Source organism: Mesocricetus auratus, unplaced genomic scaffold (assembly GCF_017639785.1).
Source record: "Mesocricetus auratus isolate SY011 unplaced genomic scaffold, BCM_Maur_2.0 Super-Scaffold_100006, whole genome shotgun sequence".
Taxonomy (NCBI): Eukaryota; Metazoa; Chordata; class Mammalia; order Rodentia; family Cricetidae; genus Mesocricetus; species Mesocricetus auratus.
In genome coordinates, this window is record NW_024429190.1 from 41110384 (window position 1) to 41137295 (window position 26912).

At 37.5% G+C, this 26912-nt stretch overlaps 1 pseudogene; it reads left to right on the forward strand.

Moving 5' to 3' along the window:
- The first annotated feature begins 16562 nt into the window (after nt 1-16562).
- Nucleotides 16563-25802, forward strand: LOC101838861 (annotated as a pseudogene).
- Nucleotides 25803-26912: the final 1110 nt, after the last annotated feature.

Below are 26912 nucleotides of genomic sequence, written 5' to 3' on the forward strand. Positions count from 1 at the left end.
TTAACTTGAACCTGAGAAGAGCCACAAGAAAAATATGATGTTTTTCTTTGTTTCAGAAGGCTTTAAGAATGAATGACTAGAGAAAATAGGACTTTATGTTTTCATATCATAAATTTCTTGGTGAAATATAGAGAAATGTTAACAAAATACCAAATATTATACATATAATTTCCTAGTGACAGAAAACACTTTATTTGCAGGCATTAAATAAGTCATGTTATTATCTTGTACAGTAGGACCATAACTTAGAATACATTTTGAACAGAGCATAAATATTTTCAATGTTTGGAACCTATCACTGAATAAGTAAAGGAGGTAGATAACTCCTCTGCGATTGGATTTAAATCTCACTCCAAAGAAAAAAACACATGTCTGGTACTTTAAAACTTTCCAAGAATACATGGATTGAAACTCATAGTTCCTTTGGGTGAACCTACCATTAGAATTCTGCAAAAAGGACATAATGAAAACTGCCTCCTCCATTCATGTCTCTGTGCCATAGATTAATGCAGCTCTCATACACCAAATGGTCCAAGTTCACAGAGTCAGTAAAGTGTCAGTAAAGTGAAAATCCACAAATAGGACATTAATATCTATATCACCTTGCCTCTCCTGCAAGGTTCAGGTACCATCAACAGGGAGCAAAAAGAGAGTTTTATAGCTAGAAGTCAGGGAGGACCAGAGCAAAACAGTATTTTTGAGGGGAAGGTAAGGTGGAATATTGAATGCATTCCAGAAAATGAAACAAAAATATTTTTCTATAAGTGCTACATTTCTTTTTTTTCAAGGTAATGTTATTTTTAATATATTTTTTATTTTTCCATTTAAATTTAAATTGGAAACAAGGTTGCTTCACATGTCAATTCCAGGTCCCTCTCCATTTCCTGCCCCTCCTCCCGTGCCCTCCCACCAATCCCCCCCAATATCACCTCATTTCCCCAGGGAGGGTGAGGCCCTCCATGGGGGTGTCCATAGTCTGTTATTTCATCCAGGACAGGGCCTGGGCCCTCTCCCAAGAGTTCAGGGTCAGAGTGCATCTCTCATTGTTGGATGGGAGTCCAAAGTCCATTTATATACCCAGGATAAATACTGATCTACTACCCAAGGCTCAATAGATTACCTAGGCCTCCTCAAAGACACCACATTCAGGGGGTTTTGATCAGTCCCATGCTGGATTCCCAGGCATCAGTCTGGGATTCAAGAGCTAAAACTTGTTAAGTCAGCTGTTTCTGGGAGTTAAACCAGCCCAGTCTTAATGCCTTTGGTCATCAGTCCTCCCTCTCTGTCACTTGATTTCTTGAGTTCAGCTCAGTGCTTAGCCGTGGGAGTCTCCCTTTTCTTCCATCAGCCACTGAATGAAGGTTCTGTTTCCCAGACACTCTGGCCATGGGATTGTAGGCTGGCACTCCTCAGATCTATGTCTAAAATCCATATATGAGAGAGTACATACCATGTTTCTCTTTTTGTGACTGGGTTACCTCACTCAGGATGGTTTCTTCTAGTGCCATCCATTCGCCTGCAAATTTCAGGATTCCATTGTTTTTTTCTGCTGAATAGTACTCCATTGTGTAAATGTACCACATTTTCTCTATCCACTCTTTGGTTGAGGGGCATCTAGGTTGCTTCCAAGTTCTGGCTATTACAGATAATGCTGCTATGAACATAGTGGAACAGATGTCCTTGTGGTATAAATATGCATCTTTTGGATATATGCCTAAGAGTGGAGTTGCTGGGTCTTGAGGTAGGTTTATTCCCATTTATCTGAGTAATCTCCATAGTGATCTCCAAAGTAGTTTTACATGTTGGCACTCCCACCAGCAATGGAGGAGTGTTCCCCTTTCACCACATCCTCTCCAGCATAAATTGTCATTGGTGTTTTTTATTTTGATTCTGACAGGAGTGAGATAGCATCTCAGAGTTGCTTTGATTTGCATTTCCCGGAAGGCTAAGGATGTTGAGCACTTTCTCAAGTGCCTCTCAGCCATTTCTTAAGAAACCTAGGTTCATTTGCATTACTTATGTCAATATGCCACATGAGCTAAATACACAACCGTTGTGGTTGCCTACACAGGACAAGATCAAGATCATTGGTTAACTTCTAGCATGAATGTGAAAAGGGTTCATAAGTCCCAATTTCTAACTGAGAATCTGTGAACCCTGGGTGACTTTCTGGGAAGGAAGACTCAGTTTTCATTAAGGGTACAGCCCCTGGTAGGCCAACTATAATGCCAGTGGATAGCCCCACACACAAGAATATATGCATAGCACAAATTGTATGGCAAGAGCTGAATAAAGAAAGGGACCATGAAGTTAGGATATTGGAGGACTTACGGGAAGGAATTATGGGGTGAATATGATTGATATACACTGTAAGAGTTTCAAACATAAAAAAGTCTTATATTTAAAAAATAAAGACACAAAAGATGAGACTGAGGCACTTGGCTTGGAGTGGACTTTTATTTCTAGAAAGCAAAACAAATACATTTTTCCTTTTCTACATTTCAGTAAAACTTTATTTTAAAAAACCAAATGTAATAGGAAAAAACAGGAACGAAATGATTAAATCTTACCTATATTAATACTATATTAGTAGTTCTAGAGAACCACTAATTAAAAATTAATTTGAGACTAGCCTGGTCTACAAGAGCTAGTTACAGGACAGCCTCCAAAGCCGCAGAGAAACCCAGTCTCGAAAAACCAAAATCAAAACCAAACAAAAAAAAATTGAATGTAGAATGTTACCAAAACTTTCAAGTAATGTGTCATATTCTGATAACATATTTTCTGAGCTCACATGGGGCATTCAGCTTTGATCTACTGTACAGAGCCTTCCAAGCCTGGCTATAGTGAGGAGAAATAGTCAAGCCTTGAACATAATCAAGAGTGATTATTAGAATATTACTGAGTTTTTTTAATCTACCTATGATCACTTGTATTACTTCTTTCATTATGCCACAGAGTCTAAAACAAACACTGTACATGAGCTATGGTGTAATCTTTTTATTCGTTCATAAAGGAACAAAATATTCTATAGAAACATTTAAGTAAGTCAGTGATATGAAAAGAAAATTTTGAGTTATTACATTTTTACCTGGCTCTCATGAAAAATGAACAGGAAGAAAATATCATAAATATCGTCCTACACTGTTTTAATTAATTCCTGAAAATTTCAAAGGATTTAAATTACTAATCCTTATGATGATCTAGAATAATTTTTCTTTTATGCTTCTGTCAGTACTCACTAAAATTCTCTTGTACTTGCTTTATTTTCCTCCTAAAACAAAGACTACTCTTACTGTGCTTAATATAACTACAACCATATTGGCTTAACAGAGGTAATGTGGAGAATTATTTTGCTTGCTATTTATAGTAACTTTCTGTTCCAACTCCTTCCTAATGAATAGAAATAATGTAACAATGAATTTTGGAATGTGTAACCCATTAAGGAATATCTTCATAAGATAAGCAGGCCATTTTATCAGCTTTGAACTCTTGTGCACAAATGATGCCCTTCAGAAGAGTTCACAAACCAAGGCTTATTTCTACTTATCACCTCTGTGATCTTCAGCATCCTTAAGCAGGCTTGCCTAGCCTCTGTAGCCTCTCCTTTAAATTACTGAATCTCAGCGACAGCATATGTCTCTGGATTGGCTTCTGATCACAAACACAAACAGAGGAGAGTTCATTTACTCAGGTCATCCAGCCCCTCAGTTGTCGTCATCCACTTCGTTCTTCTGATTTCCTTTGGATCTTGGGAAATTCCTTTAATGAAAAATAAGCTATCCCAAAAGTACCACCAGGACCTGTGACTGAAATTCAAACCACATCATCATTCTCTAAGGATTAGGATAAATATGAAAGCATTTATGTTAAAGGTCTGTACTAAATCTGTGACATATGATATTTTAAAATCAGTCTATCTTTTAGGAACGTAGTTTTTAGTGCACACATTTTAAACTACCATTTCTTAAGTATAGTACTAAGTATTATTTTATTATTTTTGATGCCATCACAAATAAAATGCTTTTATTTCCTTTCCTGGAGGTACAAAACAATACAGTACTTTAAATTTCAAAATAAAAAGAAATGGAAGGTTGACCAGTGCTTAGATTCTAGCTACTAAAATATTAATTTCATATTATTTATTAAATATTTATTTCAATACACTTCTTAAATGATACATTCTTTTCTCATTCCAATGCCCTTAATATTTCCTCTTATTTTGGTTAAAGTTCTGGTTTGTTCTCTCCTCCACACATATGAGTTCTCAAATCTTCTCCCACATCATACTTTGTAGCCTCCTTAAAGTGGAACAGACACTTCTATCAGGCCCTTTCCTCATGTTGTTTTGCTCCATTGTAGTTCCTACAATAATTTAACTTAAAATTACATAAATGCATATAATTGATCTCATTAATCCCTACCTCCTCTAAAATCTCCCTTTAAGAAAATATTTGTTCTTCAACTATTCAGTTTTAATTAACACTATAGTGTACAGTGTCTGGCAAAGCAAACACTATATTTATTGCATGATTGTAAGAATAAGGAAATGAACAAATCATCAAAATCATACATATTAATGTCTATACAGAAAAGTAATAAGTGTTAACGATACAGCTCACTGAAACCAAGATCACAAACCAAGATACAGTCCCCAGTAACCACCACAAAGACGTGTAAATTTTTCTTTTTAATTTTGAAGTCATAATCACTCAGCATAATACCTAAAACAAAACCTTTACTTAATAAATCTTTCAGTCAATTCTAAGAATGTGCTGCAAAACAGTCTTCGTACTGGTAAGAAGCACTGATAGTATTATCAGAGTTCTTATCACTTATATAAGCAACTATAATTTACAAGGGAAACATGTCACTAGATATGTGAAGAGTTCAGGACAGATTCATTTATCTTTTGCTTTAAATAAATTTTAAGTACTCTTTCTGATACAGTTATTAAATCTGAGAATATAATATTAACATCTTATGCTATTTCATCTATTTAAGCTAAAATGAGAATTTTTAATAATTAATTACCTAAAAATCATCATAACAGCCTTTCTTTGCATAATCTGAAAATAATAGCTAACCAAGGGGTATATGATTATAACTCTGTTTAAACCAGTAAGACGATTTTCTTATCTTCTACATCATAAACTTATGTTACAATTCAATGTCTCATAGGTATACACTTCAATTTAAAACTAAAATTTTCCCAATGCATAAATGGTCTCAGAAAATAAATTAAGAAACTTAACATGAGAGCTTTATAAGACCATAATATTTTTTAAGAAACCTGCAGGAGCTAATAAAATGTATTGCTTCATCTCAAGGGCTAGGTAAAATATAAATGCTTACTAGTTTAGAGAAAGGAGTTAAGAAATGAATATTCTAGATGAGATCTATAAGTAACCTTGGTATGATGCAATGAGGCATAGGAAGAATTGACTTAGAACCCTTGAGGGAATAACAACACTAGCGATTGATACAATTAAATTCTACTTATTTTACAAAATCTTATTTCTTCTTGTTCTGCCTGATCGGCTTTTCTGCCTACCTTTTTTTTGTCCTTAAGAAACAAAACTTTCTTTTGACATGAGGCCCAACTGAACAATTTAACACAGCTATTAACAAAGTAAAATAAATAATTTACTCTAAATATTATTTCATCGTTGACTGAATTGTTGGAGTGGACTGATTTCTATAGTGTTTATAAAGGTTCCAGAAGTTTAGCTCATGACAGTTCTAATGTCATGCTCCTCTCTGATTTTGGTAGAGATACTAAGACCATAAACCATCTTTTCATTGTTAATTGTTTATTGATAATTGAGAAAATATTAAATGTATTAACCTCAAATGAGGCCACTTTAGGATCAGAATAAATATTTATTCTCTTAGTGGTATGAACAAGGAAGGGAATATGAAACAACCTGAGACCATGATAAATATTTTATCGTCTATGCTCCTTTGTACCTGCAAAATCTTCACATAAGGTAAATCAAGAAAAATTAAATATCAAACACATATAAAAGCAGAGAGATTGTGATTTTTTATTTTAGTCATTTTCCAGTAGCTGATCAAAGCAAAAGCAGAGATTCACAACTAAGCACTGAGCTGAACTGGAATCCAGTTGTATAGAGGGAGAAATAATGAAGAAAGGGGTCAAGACCAAGCTGGGAAACCCACAGAAATAGCTGGCCTGACAAAGTGGGAGCTCATGGAATCCAGACTGATTGTTCAGGAACATGCACAAGACCTATCTAGGTTTCCTGAATGTGGGTGTCAGTTGGTGGTCTTGGGTAGTCTATGGGGTCACTGGCAGTGGAAACAGATTTATCCCTAGTATATGAACTGGCTTTTGGAGCCCATTGCCTATGAACTGATACTCTCTCAGCCTAGATACACAGCTGTGTCCTGCCGCAAATGAAGTGACAGACTTTGATGATTCCCCATGGGAGGCTTCAACCTTTCCCAGGAGTGAATAGGGGTCAGATGGGGAGATGGTGGGGAGATGGGAAGAAGGGAAAAGAGGGAACTGGGATTGGTTTGTCAAATAAGATCATTTTTGTTTGGGTCCTCTCTGTTTAAAAAAATAATTTATTTTACAAATCAATCCCAGTTCCCTGTATGGGAGAAGGAACTGGGAAAAGCAGAGGGGATTGGGAGGACATGGGGGACCAGGAAAGTTGAGTCAGGGGAAGAACAGAGAACAGGATGACAGATGACATAATAGAGTGAGCCATTACAGGTTTGAGGAGAAATCTGGCACTAGGGATATTTCCAGAGAGCTACAAGGATGACACCAACTGACAATCTAAGCAATAGTGCAGAGGCTACCTTAAATGCCCTACCCTGATAATGAGATTGATGACTACCTTGTACACCATCCTAGAGCCTTCATCCAGAGGCTGATGGAAGCAGAGGCAGACACCCACAGCTAAATACTGAACTGAACTCCAGGAACACAGTTGCAGAGAGGGAGGAGTAATGAGCAAAGGGGTAAAGACCAGGCTGGTAAAACCCAGAGACAGATAACCTGAACAAGGGGGGAGCTCATGGACCCCAGACTGATGACTGAGAGTCTAGTATGGTCCAGATCCCCTGAATGTGGTTATCAGTGAGGAGGCCACAGCATTCTATGGGGCCTCAGGTAGATCAGTATTTGTCCCTGGAATCTGAACGGACTTTGGGAACCCATTCCACATGGAGGGATGCTCTCTCAGCCTAGATACATGGGAAAGTGCCTAGGCCCTGCCTAAGATGAAATGACTGACTTTGGATATCCCCATTTAGGGCCTCACCCTCCCTAGGGAGCAGAGTGGAGATGGAGTGGGGGTTTGGGAGTGTTGGGGGGGGACAGGGGAGGATGGGGCGAAGGAGCTGGGAGTGTCATATGAAGTAAGCTGGTTTCTAATTTAAATAAAAATTAAAAACAAACAAAAATAAGATCGTTTTTAATTTAAATGAAAACTATAAAAAATAGCATTTGACATGATGAGGAGAAAAGACAAGTTTGTTCTTTCCTCTTAGCTTCCTGTTCCTGCTGTTGCTTCGCAATTGCTCACAGTCTCCACCATAACACTCTTTGACCTGACAGTGACATTTCATTTCAGTAGCAGCAGTGGCTTATTACAGTTTGCACTGTTCCCAACACTTTTCAGAACCAAGCTTGTGACACTCTCTGGGATACACCAGTTTCAAGTGAGTGAGCAGTTACTCCTCCTCAGACATTTGCAGATTCTTCCAGCCTTCAGGAAGATCATCTTGCAGTTAACATAAATTCAGACATTAGTGCATCCTGTGTACACCGTAAGACCTCTCAAAATGGTATCATAACTTTATATCAAATATTTCTGCATAAGACCAAATTGCCTGCAATGACAGCAACAAGCAAGCTTCCTAGGGCCTTCTATGTCCTAGCTGGATCCTGAAGGACTCCTACGTCGTCATTACAGATTAATAAATCATTACTTAAATCTTATTGTGCACACATTTTGTTTATTGGCACATGAAATCAATGTATGAATTTTAATGGTTTTTTCAGATGTACATCCTCCTAGGGGCCATTACAAATGAAAGCAAAGTAGCATATATAACTGTACTTTGGGTGGGGTGAGAATAGACTATTCTTGATGTTCTAACATTTTCTTGGGCATCCACAGAAGTGTTTTCAGGAGAGTTTCCCCATTCTTTCAAACAATCTGGAAATAAGTCATATTTTATTTATTTGGAAATACCTACTTATCTCTATTCCCGTTAAATATAATGCCATATGCCTTAAAGATATAGTTCTAAGAAATCTTAGGATTTCAAACTTGAAGATGTGAGCTTCCTCATAAATGACCTTATCCCAAAGATTACATCTAAAACGTATTTTATGTGCACACTCTGCTGATCTACCTCAAACTTCACTGCCAACTTCATAAAGGGGGTTCTATGAATGAAATCTGTACCTATCATACTTCTTGTAACACATCACCAAGCCTGCCTAATGTTTTGCGTAAATGCAGAATGACTAAATGAACAGATAATTTTGTCACAGCCAATGAATTCCATATGCATACAACTCCATATTCTGAATGTTAGTCTTCTTGCTCCCATACTCACACATCTAAATTATAGTTCAGTCATTAACCTTGTTTGCTCCTATTCATGTGAGTCACTTTCTACAGCTGCTGGATCTACTTTACACATACAAAAGTACTTATAGTAAACATTGAAGTCTTTACGGTAATGAAGTTGTGTTTGATTTAATTTAATATTCAGTACATTCCGCTGTGTTCTAATTCTTTGGAAAATTGATAACCTTCCTATATATTGTATGTGATAATCCCTTATTAATTAAAAATCTTCCATGGAAGAAAGTACTTTTGCTATGCACAAGAGACAGCAGAGAGTTTATGCTGTAATTAATTGTCAAATTATTAAACTCAATTTATCTCATTTTATTATCTGCAATTACAATATTAGAAAAGTCTCATATAATTCTTATATTTATAAAGCAACTGTTTTACATGAAACTAGATTATAATTTATTTTCCTGAGTATATATTTTCTACATTTCTCACTTCAACTCTTATGTGTGTTTTTGATGGAAAAAATTTTAAAAACATTAACCATATTCCTAGACTTCCTATCATAACTTTAGAAAGAGAAGCTGAAAACATTAATGCTATGGCATTAATTTACTCCGTGAAAAGAACACTTGCTGAAGAAATGAAGCCAGGACCCTAAACTCAGGACGCAAAAGTATCTTGCATTAATATGAGAGTACAATACCAATCACTTATTGCCTGGATGGTTTGCAATGCAAAACAAGATGACAATATAAATTTAAAGCAGATGATATCTTCCTCATTTTTAGGTACACCGCCCCCCCCAAGAAGTAACCATACAAAGTTTTCCCTCCTTTTCAGTCACACACACTCATGTCTACTCACCCTTTTGTGTTCTCTAAGACACTCTGATAAGGATAAAATTTTACTATCTAAATAACTTTCTAAGTGACAGTAAGATTACTAAGCAAATCTTTTCTGTAGCTATAAACAGTACTAAAACTTCCTCCCACAGCCATTCCAGTAAAATGCAATCTCTTCTCTCTCTAATAAATTCTCTTTAGATACTCGTTATGCGTCTTCTTTACAAGTAAAACATAATCCTCAAATTCAAGAGTTTTGAACATTTTTTATGCCAATGGCTTTCCATTTCTTTCAAACTGCTCCACCAGTCAAATAACTTATTATTCCATTGGCTGTCATTTTTCAAATTCATGAATAATTTCTACATTGCTAAACCACTAACAATTAACATTAGTTACTCTTTGAGAAAAGTAACAACATCCTTAGTTGTCTTCAATATATCCCCAGGACATGCTCATGTTTTCCTCTGTATAGTCTATGATAACACAACTTCTTATTGTTGTAACATCTCTGCACTGTGAAGAAGGCAGGACTCCATCCTTGGGTCAAAGAACTTTTATATATTCACTGGATTTTTTTTGATAAGTCATCCAACATCATTGTGCTAAGCATCATTTATAAACTGATAACTCTGTAGTGTAAAACTACCTTTGTATTGTTGACTGCTGTGGTCAACTGTTTAGTATGTTTACGCTTAAATTAACAAAAATTCAGATAACTTCTGGTGTTATCTCTTCTTAAGTAATAGCTTACAATTTTGCTGTCTATGCCCAGCTTTACTTATGCATCCATTTTCTGATCTACCAATCTATTATTGATACTTCTATCCTGAGGATTAACCCAGAATGAATTTTAATAAGGCAAATTCATCCAAGTATGTACCCTGTTTCTTGGTGTCTAGTCCTTGATTCTCTGTTCCTCTTTCAGTGCAGGAGCAAGGGTGATTTTATTAAATCATATTCCTACTCTGTATAGGACACTACCTTTAGAGCTACAATGGAAGATGATGTCTTTTTAATTGTGCAGGAAGCATTATATGACCTGGGCCAGCATTATTTCTCTAAACTTATTTTTTTCTATTCTTCAACTCATACCATTACAAAAACACTAGCTTTTCTGCTGTTCCATAAATAGACTAAGGATTTTCTTGCCTCAACTACTCATAGAGTCTTCCTAGCTCATTTCTGAAATTTTGCATTGAATGTACTTTTTATTTGTGAAAAGTTGGAACTTCACTATGCGTCAGTTTTTGCTTTTTTTAGGATATCATTATATCACTTCACATTTAACTAGGCTCTTACCAGTCTCCTGACAGTGAAATAGAAGATGCATGTTAGTCAACCCGTACTCTATATTATTGTTCAGTGTATTTTCTAGTCCTATAAGAACTCAATATCCATAGTCATCAGGGAAATGCAAATCAAAAGAACTCTGAGATACCATCATACTTCTGTAAGAATGGCTAAAATCACAAACACCAACAACAGTTTATGCTGGAGAGAATGTGGAGAAAGAACACTCCTCCACTGCTGGTGGGAGTGCCAATGTGTACAGACACTTTGGAAATCATTATGGAGATTCCTCAGAAAAAAATGGAAATCAGCCTACCACAAGACCCAGCAATTCCACTCATAGGCATATATCCAAAAGATGCACATTTATACAACAAGGACATCTGTTCTACTATGTTCATAGCAGCATTATTTGTAATAGCCAGAACTTGGAAGCAACCTAGATGCCCCTAAATTGAAGAACGGATAGAGAAAATGTGGTACATTTACACAATGGAGTACTATTCAGCAGAAAAAAGCAATGGAATCCTGAAATTTGCAGGCAAATGGCTGGCACTAGAAGAAACCATCCTGGGTGAGGTAACCCAGTCACAAAAAGAGAAACATGGTATGTACTCTATCATATATGGATTTTAGACATAGATCAGGGGAGTGCCAGCATACAATCCCAGAGCCAAAGAATCTGTGAAATAGAACCTTCATCCAATGACTGATGTAAGCAGAGGCAGACACCCATAGCTAAACACTCAGCTGAACTCAAGGAATCCAATGACAGAGAGAGAAAACTGATGAGGAAAGGGGTTAAGACTGGGCTGGTTTAAGTCCCAGAAACAGATGACCTGAACAAGGGGTAGCTCTTGAATCCCAGACTGATATCTGGGAATCCAGCATGGAACTGATCAAGACACCCTAAATGTGGGTGTCAGTGAGGAGGCCTAGGCAATCTATTGGGCCTTGTGTAAGTAGATCAATATTTATCCCTGGTATACAAATGGACTATGGGTTCCCATCCCACAATGAGAGATGCACTCTCACCCTGGACTCTTGGAGGAGAGTCTATGCCCACCGTGGAGAAAGGAGGAAATATTGGGGGGCTGGTGGGAGGGCAGGGGAAGAGGGAAGGGACCTGGGATTGACTTGTGAATCAACCTTGTGTCTAATTTAAATTTAAAAAGAAAAAGAAAAGAAAACCAAAAATAAAGGAACCTAAATGTGCAGATCATGTAAAGAAGTTCAGTAAGTATGTAATGATTAAGGATATAAAATGGGATTGTGAAAATGTTAAATTATGTCTAAAATAATGGAAACACTACCTACTAAAACTGAGAAGCTTCTATAAGGCAAAGGACACAGTCAACAAGACATAATGGCAGCCCACAGAGGGCTGATCTCCATAATATACAAAGAACTCAAGAAATTAGTCACCAAAACACCAAATAATCCAATAATAAATGGGGTTCAAATCTAAATGCAGAATTCTCAGAAGAGGAATCTCAAATGACTGAAAAGCTCTTTAGCAATTGCTGAGCATTCTTTGCCATTAGGGAAACGCAAATCAAAACAACTCTGAGACAGCATCTTATACCTGTCAGAATGGCTAAAATCAAAAACATCAATGACAAATTATGCTGGAGAGGATATGGAGAAAGCAGGACACTCCACCATTGCTGGTAGCAATGCAAACTTGTGCAGCCATTTTAGAAACCTGTATGGTAGTTTTTTTTTTTTGTGGAAATGAAAGTCAATCTACCTCAAGAACCAGAAATTCCACTCTTAGGCATGTACCCAAATATACACACTCATACCACAAGGACATCTGTTCAGCTATGTTCACAGCAGCATTATCTGTAATAGCCAGAATCTGGAAGTAACATAGAGGCCCCTCAACTGAAGAATGGATAAAGAAATGTGGTACACAATGGAGTACTACTCAGCCGTAAAAAATAATGATAATCTTGAAATTCACAGGCAAATGGATGGAACTAGAAGAAACCATCTTGAGTGAGGTAACCCAGATAGAGAAAGACAAACATGGTAACATTCACTCATAAGTAGATAATATACATAGACCAAAGGATAACCAGCCTATAATCCACAACCCCAGAGAAGCTAGGATGCATAAGGACCCTATGAGTGACATACATGAACCCCTGGAGAAGGGGAAAGGGACAAGATCTCCTGACTAAATTGGGAGGATGGGGGATGGAGCAGGAAGAAAGGAGAAAGAGGAGGGGAGGAGGGGAGAGGTAAGGGAGGAAGAGGAAATGGGAGATCAAGAATCTTGAATTGGGAGAAAAACAGAGAAAGAGAGCAAGGGAAGGAATACTTTGATACTTTGATAGAGGGAGCCATTATAGGCTTAATGAGGAACCTGGCACTAGGGAAATTCCCAGGAATCCACAAGGATGACCCAAACTAAGAATCTAAGCAATAGTGAAGATGGTACCTTAACTGCCCTTCCCCTATAATGAGAATGATGGCTACCTTAAAAGCCATCAAAGAGCTTTCATCCAGTAGCTTAAGCAAGCAGAAGCAGAGATTCACAGCTAAACACTGAGCTGAACTCCTGGAATGCAGTTGTAGAGAGGGAGGAGTGATGATTAAAGGGGTGAAACTAAGTTGGGGAAACCCACAGAAACAGCTTCCTGAGCAAGTAGAAACTCATGAACCCCCCAGTCTGAGACCTGGGGAACCTGCATAGGACTGACCCAGATCCTCTGAACTTGGTTGTCAGATAGGTGGGTTTGTGCTGTCTATGGGACCTTAGGCAGTGGAACCAGTTTTTATCCCTAGTGCAAGAACTGACTTTTTGGAGCCCATTCACTATGGAGGGATTCTCTCTCAGACTAGATACAGGGAAGAGGGCCTCTGTACTGCACCAAATGATGTGACAGACCTAATGGTCACTAACGGGAATCCTCATCTTCTCTGAGGAGACAATGTTAGGTGGGATAGGGAGATGGGTGGGGGAGTGGGAGGACAGGATGAATAGGGAACTGGGATTGATACATAAAATAAGATCGTTTTAATTTAAATTAAAAATTAATTAAAAAATTATGGGAGCTGGACTATATTCCACGAACTTAGTGTTCTTTACTATAATAGGAAAGTTTCCTACATTATAAGTAATTTTGATGTTATGGAGCTAGGCAAATTTTTAAGAAGCTTGGATATGTGAGCAGAGTTGACATAAAAGTCCTTTAAATAGACTCTCCCATGGTGTACTGAGGACAGAATTGGATACTGTCTAATTGGTTTAAAAGGTTATTGATAGACTGGTTAGGGAATCAACAACCTATAGGAAATAGGAAGTCTAGTGCTAGCCATACAAGTTAAAAACTTTCCCAAAATCTGCTCTTTCATTTAGAAGGCAAAGAAGAATGTGCTCTTAGGAAGCAGGTTTCAAATTAAAGAAAGACAATAAGGTTACACAATATGTAGGTAAAATTCAATAGCCTTAAAAAGGATTACATACAACTTGTTTTCCATTGTGCTTAGTGCTATGTGTGTACTTACTAAATATTTATTACACTCATTATTTATTTAATTACAGTGATAAAATTATATAACAAGATCCAGGTATGCTATAATAATAAATTGAAGAATGTTGATCTTGAAAGGGAAAAGTACAGACAGCATAAAACTGTCTCTATTTTTTTTTTGGCAGAAGAGTATTTTGTGAAATTAAAAGCCTGAATTGTTGAGTTCATTGAACTCATATTTTCAAAACATTGAAGGCAAAATATACAAATCAATTGAACTTTACAATTTACAACTGTACAGTGGTATAAAAACCTATGTAATTATTCTCATCATAAGCTTTTCTTAAAATTCTAACCTGACCTCACATCTTTACTAATTATGTGACTCTTTTATAAGGGAGATTATAGAAGCAAAATGTGGGTAATCACTGAGAACTGCAACATCCTCAACAGGAAGCTCAAACACAACACAATAAGAGAGCTACAGGAGCACTGAGCATTGTCATGGCTTCTGTTGTCACAATCCACATGCCTAGGGTGAGTTCGGTAGTCTAAATTAACAGCTTAGAAAACTTAACACAGTTGCAGTAGTGATGTTTAGATCTTAAGTTGACCATATGACATGTACCCAGACACTTCATCAATTATTATTCTGTGTTTGCCTGAGGTGTACTTGAAAGGCAAATATTTGAATTGAATTGATAGTCTACACTGAGTAAAGCAGATTGCTCCCATAACAAAAGCATCCTTGTATAAGTTGAAGAAAGTCAAATTGATTGATCTTTAAGTGGATAACTGGAATGTCTTCATGTCTTTCATGTTACGATATCAAACTTATACTGCCTTCACATCCAAATGAAAGCATTTGTTGTTTTTATTTTTGTGAGGTTTTTTGTTTGTTTGGTTTTTGACTATGAAAATTTGTATCGGATTGCCAGAATTTTGTACTCAATCTCCAGTATGCCAGCTGTGTGTGTGTGTGTGTGTGTGTGTGTGTAATATCATATATATAGCAAATACACAGCTGAAAGAATTGAGTTTACATATGCATACAAACTATATAAACACAGAAAACATTAAAAATCCTTTGTTTTTCTTCCAGATAAGTATCAATTAACAAATTCATGTTGACCCAGTACATTGATCTATACACACATAGGTACTTAACTGTTTCCAATAATTTTATTTTGACTTATCAGAACTTAAAAAAAACACAAACAAATGGGAAAGTTAAGCCCAGGTCACAGTAAGATATTTGGTTCCTACTTTCTAATTCTGAATAAAATTTATTTTGCAGTATTAACAAGTGACTAATGAGATTTTCTTTAATGGTACACAAGTTATAGTACCTTTTAAATGTGATTAAGTAGTAAAAGATGAAACATACTGACTTATCCAATTTTTTCTTCTTATTTAGAATGAAGCCCCACATTGTCAGTATACAGTGGACTCTGAAACTTAAATAGCCGTCTTGTGATGTTATGTCCATAATCTAGTGTCTTGAACAATTAATTGGACAAAATATATAATAGTTATAAAAATATAGACCTATTGAAATGAGAGTATGCCAGGCATGGTGGTTAAAAATCTTTAATTACAGCACTAGAAGAGGAGCTGTGTGAGTTCAAGACAAGTCTGTTCTATACAGCAATTTCTTAGCCAACATTAAAACCTTCTCTAAACATCAAAAATGATATAAAATCATAGAATACACCCAAAGTAATGGAGATGACCAGGGAAAATATGGTAAGACCTCCATGAATTGCCCTTTCCCCGTTTCTTTTATAAGTTTGGGATAAAGGGGAAGCTGCTCCAATGGTTAGGAATGGGTATATACATGCCCTAATTGAGAGGTGGCCTTTTTAGACAATATGTAAGGATGTAGACTGTATTTACTATAACTTTCAGTGTATATATGCTAATATGAGCTGGTGAGTCTAAGATTTGTCCCCAACAAGTACCTTCAAAAACAGATTCACCCTCACTCAGCTTGCACTCAACACTGCTTTAGTTCAGCCTTATTTATCTCCCTTCCTACCTGAAAGTACCTGCCACAAATTACCGACAGGAGAAGAGTGCTGCCCTGACTAGGATGGGGCAGACATTTTTCTGATGAGTTTCTGAGTTGTTTCTATGCTGACTCACCTCACACGAACACTAGAAATAACAAGAAATCAAGAAAGAAGTAGCGAGAATGAAAGTAGGAAGAGATGGGGAGAAAATGTGAGCAAAGTCACACTAATCAATCACCAGGAAAGAGGCTATCTCCCAAGTTTAATTGCACCTAACTGACCCACTGCTCAGAAAATTCCATACCAATACCAATGCTGTCCCACAGGATAGGCTTCATTGCTTTCCAACTCATTAAACTCATGGTCATCAACCTGGTGACTACATACAACTTTCACTCCTGCATTCTAGCTTCTTTGGAGCAACAAGGTACTCTGAACACTACCGAAAGAAAAGTGTTACACCAGCCCACCTACAAACCCTTTGATCTACAATTGTGCCATGCTTTCAGAATATGCTGTGGGGATAAAGAGAACTAACCAATACCTGATTTTACTTCAGGCCCACTCCACAAGATGAAACACATCACTGCTTGGGATACCAAGAACCTCAGACTAGATAGAACAGAGACTATCTGTTCTACAAATACCACTGTTCTACAAAACGATTATAGCAATAAAATGATTTCTAATCGTACTCTGCTATATTCATAAACAGACCATACATACATACATACATACATACATACATATATACATACATGCTGTATGTATGCATCTAGAGGAGAGAGAGTAAGAGAGATAACCCTTGTAACAATCAGCTCTAAATGGCATGTCTCCATTAAACACCTCTCCTCAGGGCTCAGAGATCCCTTTAGAAGAGGAGACTAAAAGAATTTAAGAGCCAGAGGGATGGAGGAGAAGAAAACAAGGCTGTTGAGATTAACATGGTCAAAGTTCAGATGAATTCACAGAGATTGAGGTGGCACACAGAGTCTGCACACATAGGAACCCAGTCTTCTGAGTATACATAATGGCTTTCAGCTCTTATGGGACTCCTACATGTACAAATGAGTGGAACTCTCATTCTTGTGCCTACACTGCAGTTCGTTTTCTTCTCTCTTTTTTGTTTTCCTTCATTTTGTCCTATTCCAATATACTAGTTATTGTTTTATCTTATTTTATTATGTCAACATTAGTGGAAAGGTCATTTGGTTTATTTTTTTTTCAATTTTTTACTTTTTTTGTATAAGTTAGAAACAAGCTTGTTTCACATGTCAATCACAGCTCCCTCTACTTCCCTTCCTCCCCATCCCTACCCACCAGACCCCCCACCAGTCCCCTACCCAATCTCTACTCCAGTCCCCAGGGAGTGTGAGGCCCTCCATGGTGGATCTCCAGAGTCTGTCATGTCATCCAGTGTAGGGTCTAGGCCCTCCTTCAAGAGTCCAGGCTGAGAGAGCATCCCACATTGTGGCATGGGCATTCAAAGTCTATTTGTACTCCAGGGATAAATACTACCCAAGGCCTCATAGATTACCTAGTCCTTCTCACTGATACCCAAATTTGGGGGGGGTCTGCAGATATAATGCAATCCCCATTAAAATCCCAGTACAATTCTTCACAGACCTTGAAAGAACAATAATCAAATTTATATGGAAAAACAAAAGACCCAGGATAGCCAAAACATCCCTGTTCAGCAAGGCAACGTCTGGACGCTCTTTGGTTTCTAATGAAAGACAAAAAATGGAATGGATTCAGACTGAGGAGGAAATGGGTAGGAACTGGGAGAAGCTGAAGGAAAAGAAACTGTAATCAGGATATATTGTGTCTGGGGGAGGACTCTGTTCTTAATAAAAGGGAGGAAATGCTGTCTCACTGCTAGAAAACTATTGCAACTGAGCTGTTTAGAACTTTAAGGTCCGACATACAAAGAAACATTGAAAATGGAAGAGGGGAGAAGATGAGAAAGACAGAGAAAGAAAGGAGGTAGGAAAGAGGGAGTGTAGACAGAGGGGGAAATAAGAAGGGAGAGAGAGAAAGAGGGAGCGAGGGAAGGAGATGATGTGCAGTGATATATTGCTTATATTCTAACAAATAAAGCTCACTTGAAGATCAGAGGATAGAGCTAGCCACTAGCTAACAATAGAGGTCTGGAGATCTATACAGACAGAAGGTGAGATGGCTGGGTAGAGAGAGGGATATAGATGGCATGAAGCAGGAACTTGGTCTCTTTTCAGTCGGTGGATATCATAAAGAGCTCTATTGCCTGGCTGCTCCAAGGAGACAAACCTCCATTTACATATGACACTCAACATGGGGCATGGATCTGCATAAGACCTAAAATAGCTTTAAAAGAGTTCTGAACACACAGAAATAGAGCTGCACTGAGACTGCTACTCTCTCAGTCTCATGCCAGCAACAATGAACTTAGCTACCTGTAAGATGGAGTGGCCACCAGTGGCCAGGAGCTATGCTCTGCATGGGTTTCTGAAATTTCACAAAGGACTCAGTACAGAGACTCTAATCAGCCATGCGCTATGGGACAGATTTAGCTTTTTTTATTTAAAAAAACAATCTTTTCTCATTTTACATACCAGTTCCAGGAGTCTTCCTTTCCTTCCCCTGCTACCCACTTCTCCCCCACCGCACCTGATCAACTTTACTGAGAGGGTAAGACTTCCCAGGGGGAGTCAACAAACAATTATTCATACATGCAAAAAAGGCTTATAGACATCATGTTAGAAGCTGCTTAGTGCTGGCAAGGACCCAATGTGTCCGAGATTGGGGCTGTCAGCATGGCTCCAAGAGCTGCTTCAAGGCAAAGCCAATAACCAAGGCAGCTGCATGAGTCCTAGCCATTCCCATGAAACACTTTAAAAACTCTCCTGTTTTTTTTAAAAAAGGGAATACTTGGTACATTTACACAATGGAGTACTACTCAGCGGGGGGGGGAATAAAAACAATGGAAACTTGAAATTTGCAGGCGAATGGATATCACTAGAAGAAACCATCCTGAGTGAGGTAACTCAGTCACACAAAGATAAACATGCTACCTCAGAGAAGGGGAATGGGAAAGGATCTCCTGAGGGAGGGGAGAGTGAGTGGAGAAATATAGGGGAAGAAGAGGAGTGGAGAGGAGCAGGAAGGTTGAGTCAGGTGAAGAACAGAGGAAAACAGAAGGAGAGATACCATAATAGAGGGAGCCGTTATAGGTTTGAGGAGAGATCTGGCACTAGGGAGATTTCCAGAGAGCTACAAGGATGCCACCAATTGTCAGTCTAACCAATAGTGGAGAGGCTACCTTAAATGCCCGCCCCCAATAATGAGATTGATGACTACCTTATACGCCATCTTAGAACCTTCATCCACTGGCTGATGGAAGCAGAGGCAGATACCCACAGCTAAAAACTGAACTGAACTCCTGGAACCCTGTTGCAGATAGGGAGGAGTGATGAGCAAAGGGGTCAAGACTGGCCTGGTGAATACCACAGAGACATCTGACCTGAACAAGGGGGAGCTCATGGACCCTAAACTGATGGCTGAGAGTCCAGCAGGGGACTGATCCAGACCTCCCTGAGAAGGCCTTAGGATTCTCTGGGTCATTAGTTACTAGATCAGTATTTATCCCTGGCATTCAAACTGACTTAGTGAGCCCATGCCACATGGAGGGATGCTCTCTTAGATTGGAATCATGAGGGAGGGCCTAGGCCCTACCCAGGATGATATGACAGGTTTTGGAGATCCCCCACTGAGGGCCTCACAACACTGGGGAGGGAAAGGGAGGGAAATGAGGTGGTGAGATTGGGAGGTTGGGGGGGCAGGGGAGGAGGGGAAGGAGTGGGACCTGGGATTGACATATAAAGCAAGTTGTTTCTAATTCAAATAAAAAATGAAAAAATAGATTATAGATACACAATGAAAATAAATTCAGACAAAAAAGGTTTCTAAATTCATCACCGTGTGTTTGATAAATATGCATGAGCTTGGGGAAGAAAGGATATAATTTAGAGTAATAGATGAAAAGAATAATTTAAGGATAATAAACTAGAGTCCTTAAAAGAAAACAGAGAAAAATACACATATAATGGGCCATGTAAATGTGGAAAAAATACAGAGTCTGAATTATGTGTACTATTGTGTTTTCTTTAACTTTTGACTGTTAATGAGCTATGTAGAGAGATATTTGATTGTGAGAGCTCCTAAGCTAAACCAACGTATATATTTTAAAGGTATCTTCAAAATTTGGGTATAAGGTTATGCTGCTTTGGAAAAGAGGTTCTGTTTTTGTTGCCACAGAAGATAAGAGCCTGTGGATTCCTTCCAGTCTAATATGGTTTGATCAAGCAAGACCTCCTGAAATAATGGTTCAGGTGATCAAGCATCCAAAACAGCCTCAGGACTGGCTGAGAAGGACTAACCACACAAAATACCACAGTCAGGACTTGACCATAATTCTAAATTTTCTAAGGATCCCCATAAGATTACCAATGCCCACATCAGCAGGAAATACTCTAAAGAACAAGTCAAAATTCCTAAGATATTTTCATAAATGTTGGTTTTTATTTACAGGGACTTCGTTATAAATGGTAAATGGTCATAGTCAATCACTTTCTAAAGAAAAAAGGGGGATGTGATATAGAAATAAATACCTTTATATTGGTATGGATTTTTTGTTTATTGATACAAAATTAAGGCCAACATTGTTATACTATATGTGGTATTTCTACTCCCTTTAAAGATATCATATTTATGCAGCTCATTAAAAATGTAATGTATACTTAAGAAATATAAATTGTCATTTATAATAGTCAAACTTATAGACATGTTATCTAGGTTTTCTAGATATACAGAGATATATTTTAGGTAATGGATAGGTAATCTTCAAATCCTTCCAAGAACTACAAACTATATGTTTAAGAACTTAGACTTTTCATGACAATGAGAAATATCTGCTACTGGCAACACCAATCTACTTCAATGAAGATGATGGGCATTGAAGAAAGTTGATATGAAGTTTGTTTTCTTTATGACAAAAGCTAGCTATATGGACAAAGAAACTGGCCTTGCCTGGACTGCTTGACTGTATGATGCATAAATTGGACATGCAGGATCCACAGTAAAGTGACTGCTGAACTTGCCAAAACAACATGAGACTGTCCTTCAGAATTTCTGTTTCATGAAAGAGTCTCCCAGACATTCCACAGGACACAGGAAAAAATGTCTGACAAACTGCCAATTTAGGCAGGACATTTTCAAATTTCCTGCATCATTGAGAAGTCTGCCAGACACGCTAGGCCTGTAGACTGAAGATGAATGCTCCAATGTTACAGAAGAACTGTGTGACTGTCCAGGCAGCCAGATATCTCTGTCATTTCTAGTGTTTTGGAAGTTGTTTACAATGCTCTTCCTGTTTACTTAGGTAATACTATATCCTTTGGGTATTTTTGATGGAGTTGAGGATAGATAACTATAGTTTTTCTTAGTTATGAAAAATATGATATATATAAAGCTTTAGATTTACAAAGATATAATGGATGATAGAGTGTTTTCTTTAATTTTGCCAAATGCAAATAAACTAAATACATTTACTGGATTCTTGTTTGATAATTATTTTGTTATATTAATTTGACTGTGTTTAACTTAAAGCCTTCCTTCCTAAATAGACAGTAAGGGAGAAATGATGATTGATGTCCCGTTATATGCTATCAATATGTGTTGCTCTTATTGATTGATACATAAAGCTGATTTGGCCATTTGCCATTCAGAATAGCACCAGGTGGGAAATCCAAAGATAGGAAGAGAAAGAAGGTAGTCAGAAACATGCCTTGTAGCTTCTAGAGAAGCAACATGTGAGGTAACAAGCCACAAGCATCATTTTAAAATAAACTAAGTGGATAATTTAATTGTGAGTCAGTAACATGCTTGAGCCATTGGTCAAACAATTACAATTACTATCAAGTTTCTGAGTGTTTCTTCGGGATTGGGTTGGTGGGAGACCCACCCTCTGGTCTTCATGCAAGCTTCATTTCTTAGAGAATAAACAAGATATCACCACAGGTAAGGGAAAATATGAATGAATGCAAACAGAATCCAAAAGAAATGAATGATAACTAGGTTGTAGCTCAGCAATAGAACACTTTCTATCCTTATACAAGCCCCCAGGTTCCATTACCAAGACAAGAAAGGAGAAGGAAAGGAAAAGGGAGACAAAGGAATGTTTTTTATTTAGTTTGTATGTGTGCACTCATATACAGACATATGTGCAGTTTTCAGATCCAAGGTTCCCATATCTATCACAGTCTGTTTAGGTTTGCATCAAAATAACAATTTTCATGCTTCAAATTTCTGAGTCTTGAGATTACATGCATGGACCAACATATCCTGAATTGCTTTAATGTTAATACTGTGATGTAATTGGTGGTAGAGTATTAATTGGGGTGTTTTTAAAGGAGAGGGTGTTTTTAAGTTAGTTCTAGTTAATCCAAATTCAAATAATATGCTTGCTGATAATTGGAAATAGGAACTCAAGAGAAAATTGGAGGCTGAGGAAAGAAATCTGAAGATGCTAGTAAGGAATTGAAGCCATTCAGTGTCTACAAAATGACAAACAGGAAAGAGATTCGAAGCAAGAAACTTAAGGCCTCATTGAAAGACTTACATTGGAGACTGAGAAAGAGCTCGTTCTGAGCTTGCAGCATTATTTAAGTACAAGCAGGAGACAGATGAAGTCGAGAGAGATTTTGATATTTGTAAATGCAGCAGAGGGTCTAAGGACAGCTGAGGAGTTTCAGAGAACTGAACACTGGAATTATGGCTAGGCATTGGTTACTGTCAAGAGAACAGTCTCAGTGTTCTAAGAAGCAGAAACCAGATTGCAAATGTTTACAAAGGGAACTGTTGCTAAGAAAGTGAAGGTTGTTTGTTCTTTTCTGATATTTACAGCTTGGTGGAGGGATAAAACCAATGATATGGTAAAAAGCAAAGGGAATGTATTAGGGGAGGAAAGAACTTGTGCTTTATGTTTTGCTTTTGTGGCTTGTTTGTATTTGTTAATATGAGGGGAGAAACAGGAAAAGAAAGCATCATGAGGAAATCACTGTTCTTTTGACGTGTTTTGCTTTCAGGTTTTTAATCTCTTGCTCACTGCCAAATCGTCATGAAGACATTAATTCAATAAACTTGGGAGTCAGGTATAATAGGTTTTGATGCCATCAAGCTTGTCATGTAGATGTACTGATTCCATAGTGTGTCATTTTGAATCTATAAAATTAAACAAGCATAGACATTGCTAAGATAATATGCTACACAAAATAGGGATGTCCTTAGATACTTTATTAAGGGAGAAATCACTTACATGAGAAGCCAAGAAAGTTGAGAACCAAAGGTCTGCACGCTGCTCTCTGGGATGTGACCAGAACACAATCAGAACCCAAAAAAGAACAAGTCTAATTCTCCTCCCCCTAGCTCTTTTATACACCCCCTGTACGTTCTACGTACTTGTGACCATGCCCAAATGGACATGACTACTGCTATGGGCACAAAGATCTCTCCCTACATTTCCCCTTTTAGTCTAAAGAAAAGATTTAGACTTGGAACAAAACTGAATTGTCTCAAGCATATATAAAGCATATATACATTGAAGATGATAAACAAATTATAATCTACCTATATCCTATCCTAAACATATCTATTCCCTCTAAACCCTAAGCTTATCTGAAAGAGATGCTCAAGTCTCAACACCTCCTTTGAATACCAACCCTAAATAATTGAAAACGAACTCTAACAGGCACAATGTCAACAGTAGGGAAATGAGGACATAATATTCTCAGAATTGCTTTCTGCTGAAATGGGATGATGATAACCTCATGTGATCCTGTAGGAAGGAAATATTAGTGTAGTGAAAGTCTCAAGTGGACTGGTTAAAACATTTGTACTCATTCTCTGTTTGATGGGAGATACTTGATTGAAGTTCTGACTTAAGTTCTAATGTTGATTGAAGCTCTTGTCTGAGGCTCAGGCCAGGTAATAGAAGGTGCACCATATCAGTTAATTAGTCTGGAGTTGTGTAGAGTGATGTAGTCTCAAACAAGTTTCAGGGTAGTACTTGTCAGATCAAATGCATCAAGTCGGATCAGGTGGAATCGATGAAGTAGAGCCCCATTTTCTTTCTGAAGTGTTTGAAGATTGCTGTTAGGAAATTCCTTGTTCTCTGTGGAATACACAAATGTTAATGTCAACTGGCAGCCTTATTTTAATACTCGCATTGTAGATGATTTTGGCACTCACCTTCGAGTATTCAGAAAGGCTTAACAAAGAACAACAGAGAAGATGATCAAGGAAAAGGTACAGCAGAGGATATGGTAGAAGCCTTTTTTGAAGTTGAAGGTGAAATGAAGAAGGACTTTGCCGGCATCTAGTGTGCACTTTTCCCAAAGACCAAAAAGGATTCCTAAGGGATTTGTGTGAGGTTTTATTATATGTATTCTTGCCTCCTGAGATCTCCAGAACAAGATCATGTGACACTTTGTCAGGGAAATCCTTGCACGGGGAATTATACTTCCATTAATAAATCAACTCAGTGATCCTGATTATATTAATCAATATGTCATATGGATGATCTGTGATTCAAATTGCAACCATGAGACCTTTATGAACATTATTAAATTAAGTGACAATATTGGAGAATTAGAAGCAGTCAGAGATAAGACATCAGGAGAACTCCAATACCTTAGATCTTTAGATGCAGTTGGGGATGATATTAACACTATTAAAGAATCAAATAAATAGCTTAATATGTGTAAAAAAATACAGGACTCAAGAATACGGTAGTTACAGCTAGCCAAAGAAATAAATACTGTGAAGCTAGTAGCAAACTTTGGGAAGCTTTGTACAGTTCCCCTGGGCAGCATTCTTGTAAACAATGTTGCACTACAGTTTTTTGTGGATTACATGCAGCAAACTGAAGGTCAAGCACTTCTCTTCTTCTGGATGATGGTGGAAGGATATCAGGTTACAGCTCAACAGCAGCTAGATGTTTTATCAAGTAATCAGAGAGATGGAAAACATCAGACAAACCAAACCAAAGGTCTATTAAGAGCAGCTCCTGTTGGAATCTATAAACAATATTTATCTGAAAAGATAACATCAAGAGTTATTGTTGATGACTATTTAGTCGCAAAATAAGAAGATACTTTTAATCATGAAGCTCCAACTCCAGAAATCTTTGATGACATTCAAAGAAAGGTATATGAATTGATGCTATGGGATAAAAGGCTTCATCTGTCCTTCAAGCAGAATGCACTCTATGAGTGGATGTTAGCTGAGCTTGACATGTTAAAAGATCCTAGTTTCAGAGGATCAGATGATGTGGTTGGAGAATCTTTTAATAGGTCTCCTACAGGAAGCATAAACTTGTCTTTAGATGACCTTTCAAATGTGTCCTCTGGTGACTCTGGACAACTTCATGCCTGCATTTCCCACACTGGTATTTGTAATGATCATGGCAACACATATGAGCAATATGCCATAACTGTACACCAGTACTATGGGTATGTGGATCTCTCCCTACACATAATGCCCTTTTTTTGGCAGACCTGTTGAGTTTATTTGTTGTTCAGCACAGAAACACCGGGAAAACATAACATCTGCGACCAAAAGCTAAAATTAAAATGGTACACTCATGCTGGAAGTGAGTTAATTGTTCTATTAATAGTGTTTGTTCCTTGCTCCTTGGAAGATGCACAGGAACAAATATGCAAGTTCTCTTTGCTGCTCTCATGTGAGCCAGCATGAAACACAGCCCAAGCTATAGATTCATTCTACTATTTCTTTTTATTTTACCCACATCCTAAAGTAGCAAGGGTAAATAAAGTAGAAAAAATGTCAGAGTAATGGCATCAGGTCAACTGTAATGAAAATTACTTACTCACCATTGTTCATTTATGTACCTAATCCTGTATATTTGCATGTTTATTTTGTTTACTCTGGAATGGAATGCATCCTGACTCAGAGCTAGTGTGCTATGGTTATCATATGATTATTCATGGCATCAATTTTCCTTCCCACCACGTTCTTTTTACAAGCTCTAGGAATCATAAACTTGGAGAATTTTATTGGAAAGTCAAGGTGGCAGAGTTATGGAAATGACTCAGAAATGATGCTTCCCTATGCAACAATGTTGATTTACTTATGATGCTAAACACACTCCACTAAGTCATACATAGCTCTTGGGAGAGGGCTGACTAATTAGCTCAGTGACTTATACACCCACATGCTCTGCTGATTCTGATAACATTAAAACATTTTATTAGCCTGCAAGGTCAGGAAATCTTACTGCATGGGTAGTATTTCTAAAAGTTTAATAGCAATAGCCTGATGTTATTTCCTTTGCATCTGTAGATTGGCAATAAATCTGCAAAGATGAATAAACTGATATACTTCTTTCTTAGAACTTTTTTTACAAAGAGATCTCAAAGAGATGGAAAGTGCTTAGGAGTATTAATCCCTTACAAGAACCTATAGTGAGAAATTTGCATGTGGGTAAATTTGAGAATTCCTTAAAATATTGTACAAATCATTTATTTCGTTATGGGAAGGAGAAGCTGATAGTTGTGTATGAGGCTTTCTCTTTCAGTAATACATAAATCATCTTTAGCAACAGTTTTAAGATTGAATGTCTATACCTAACGTGTAACTGTCAATTACAAAGGC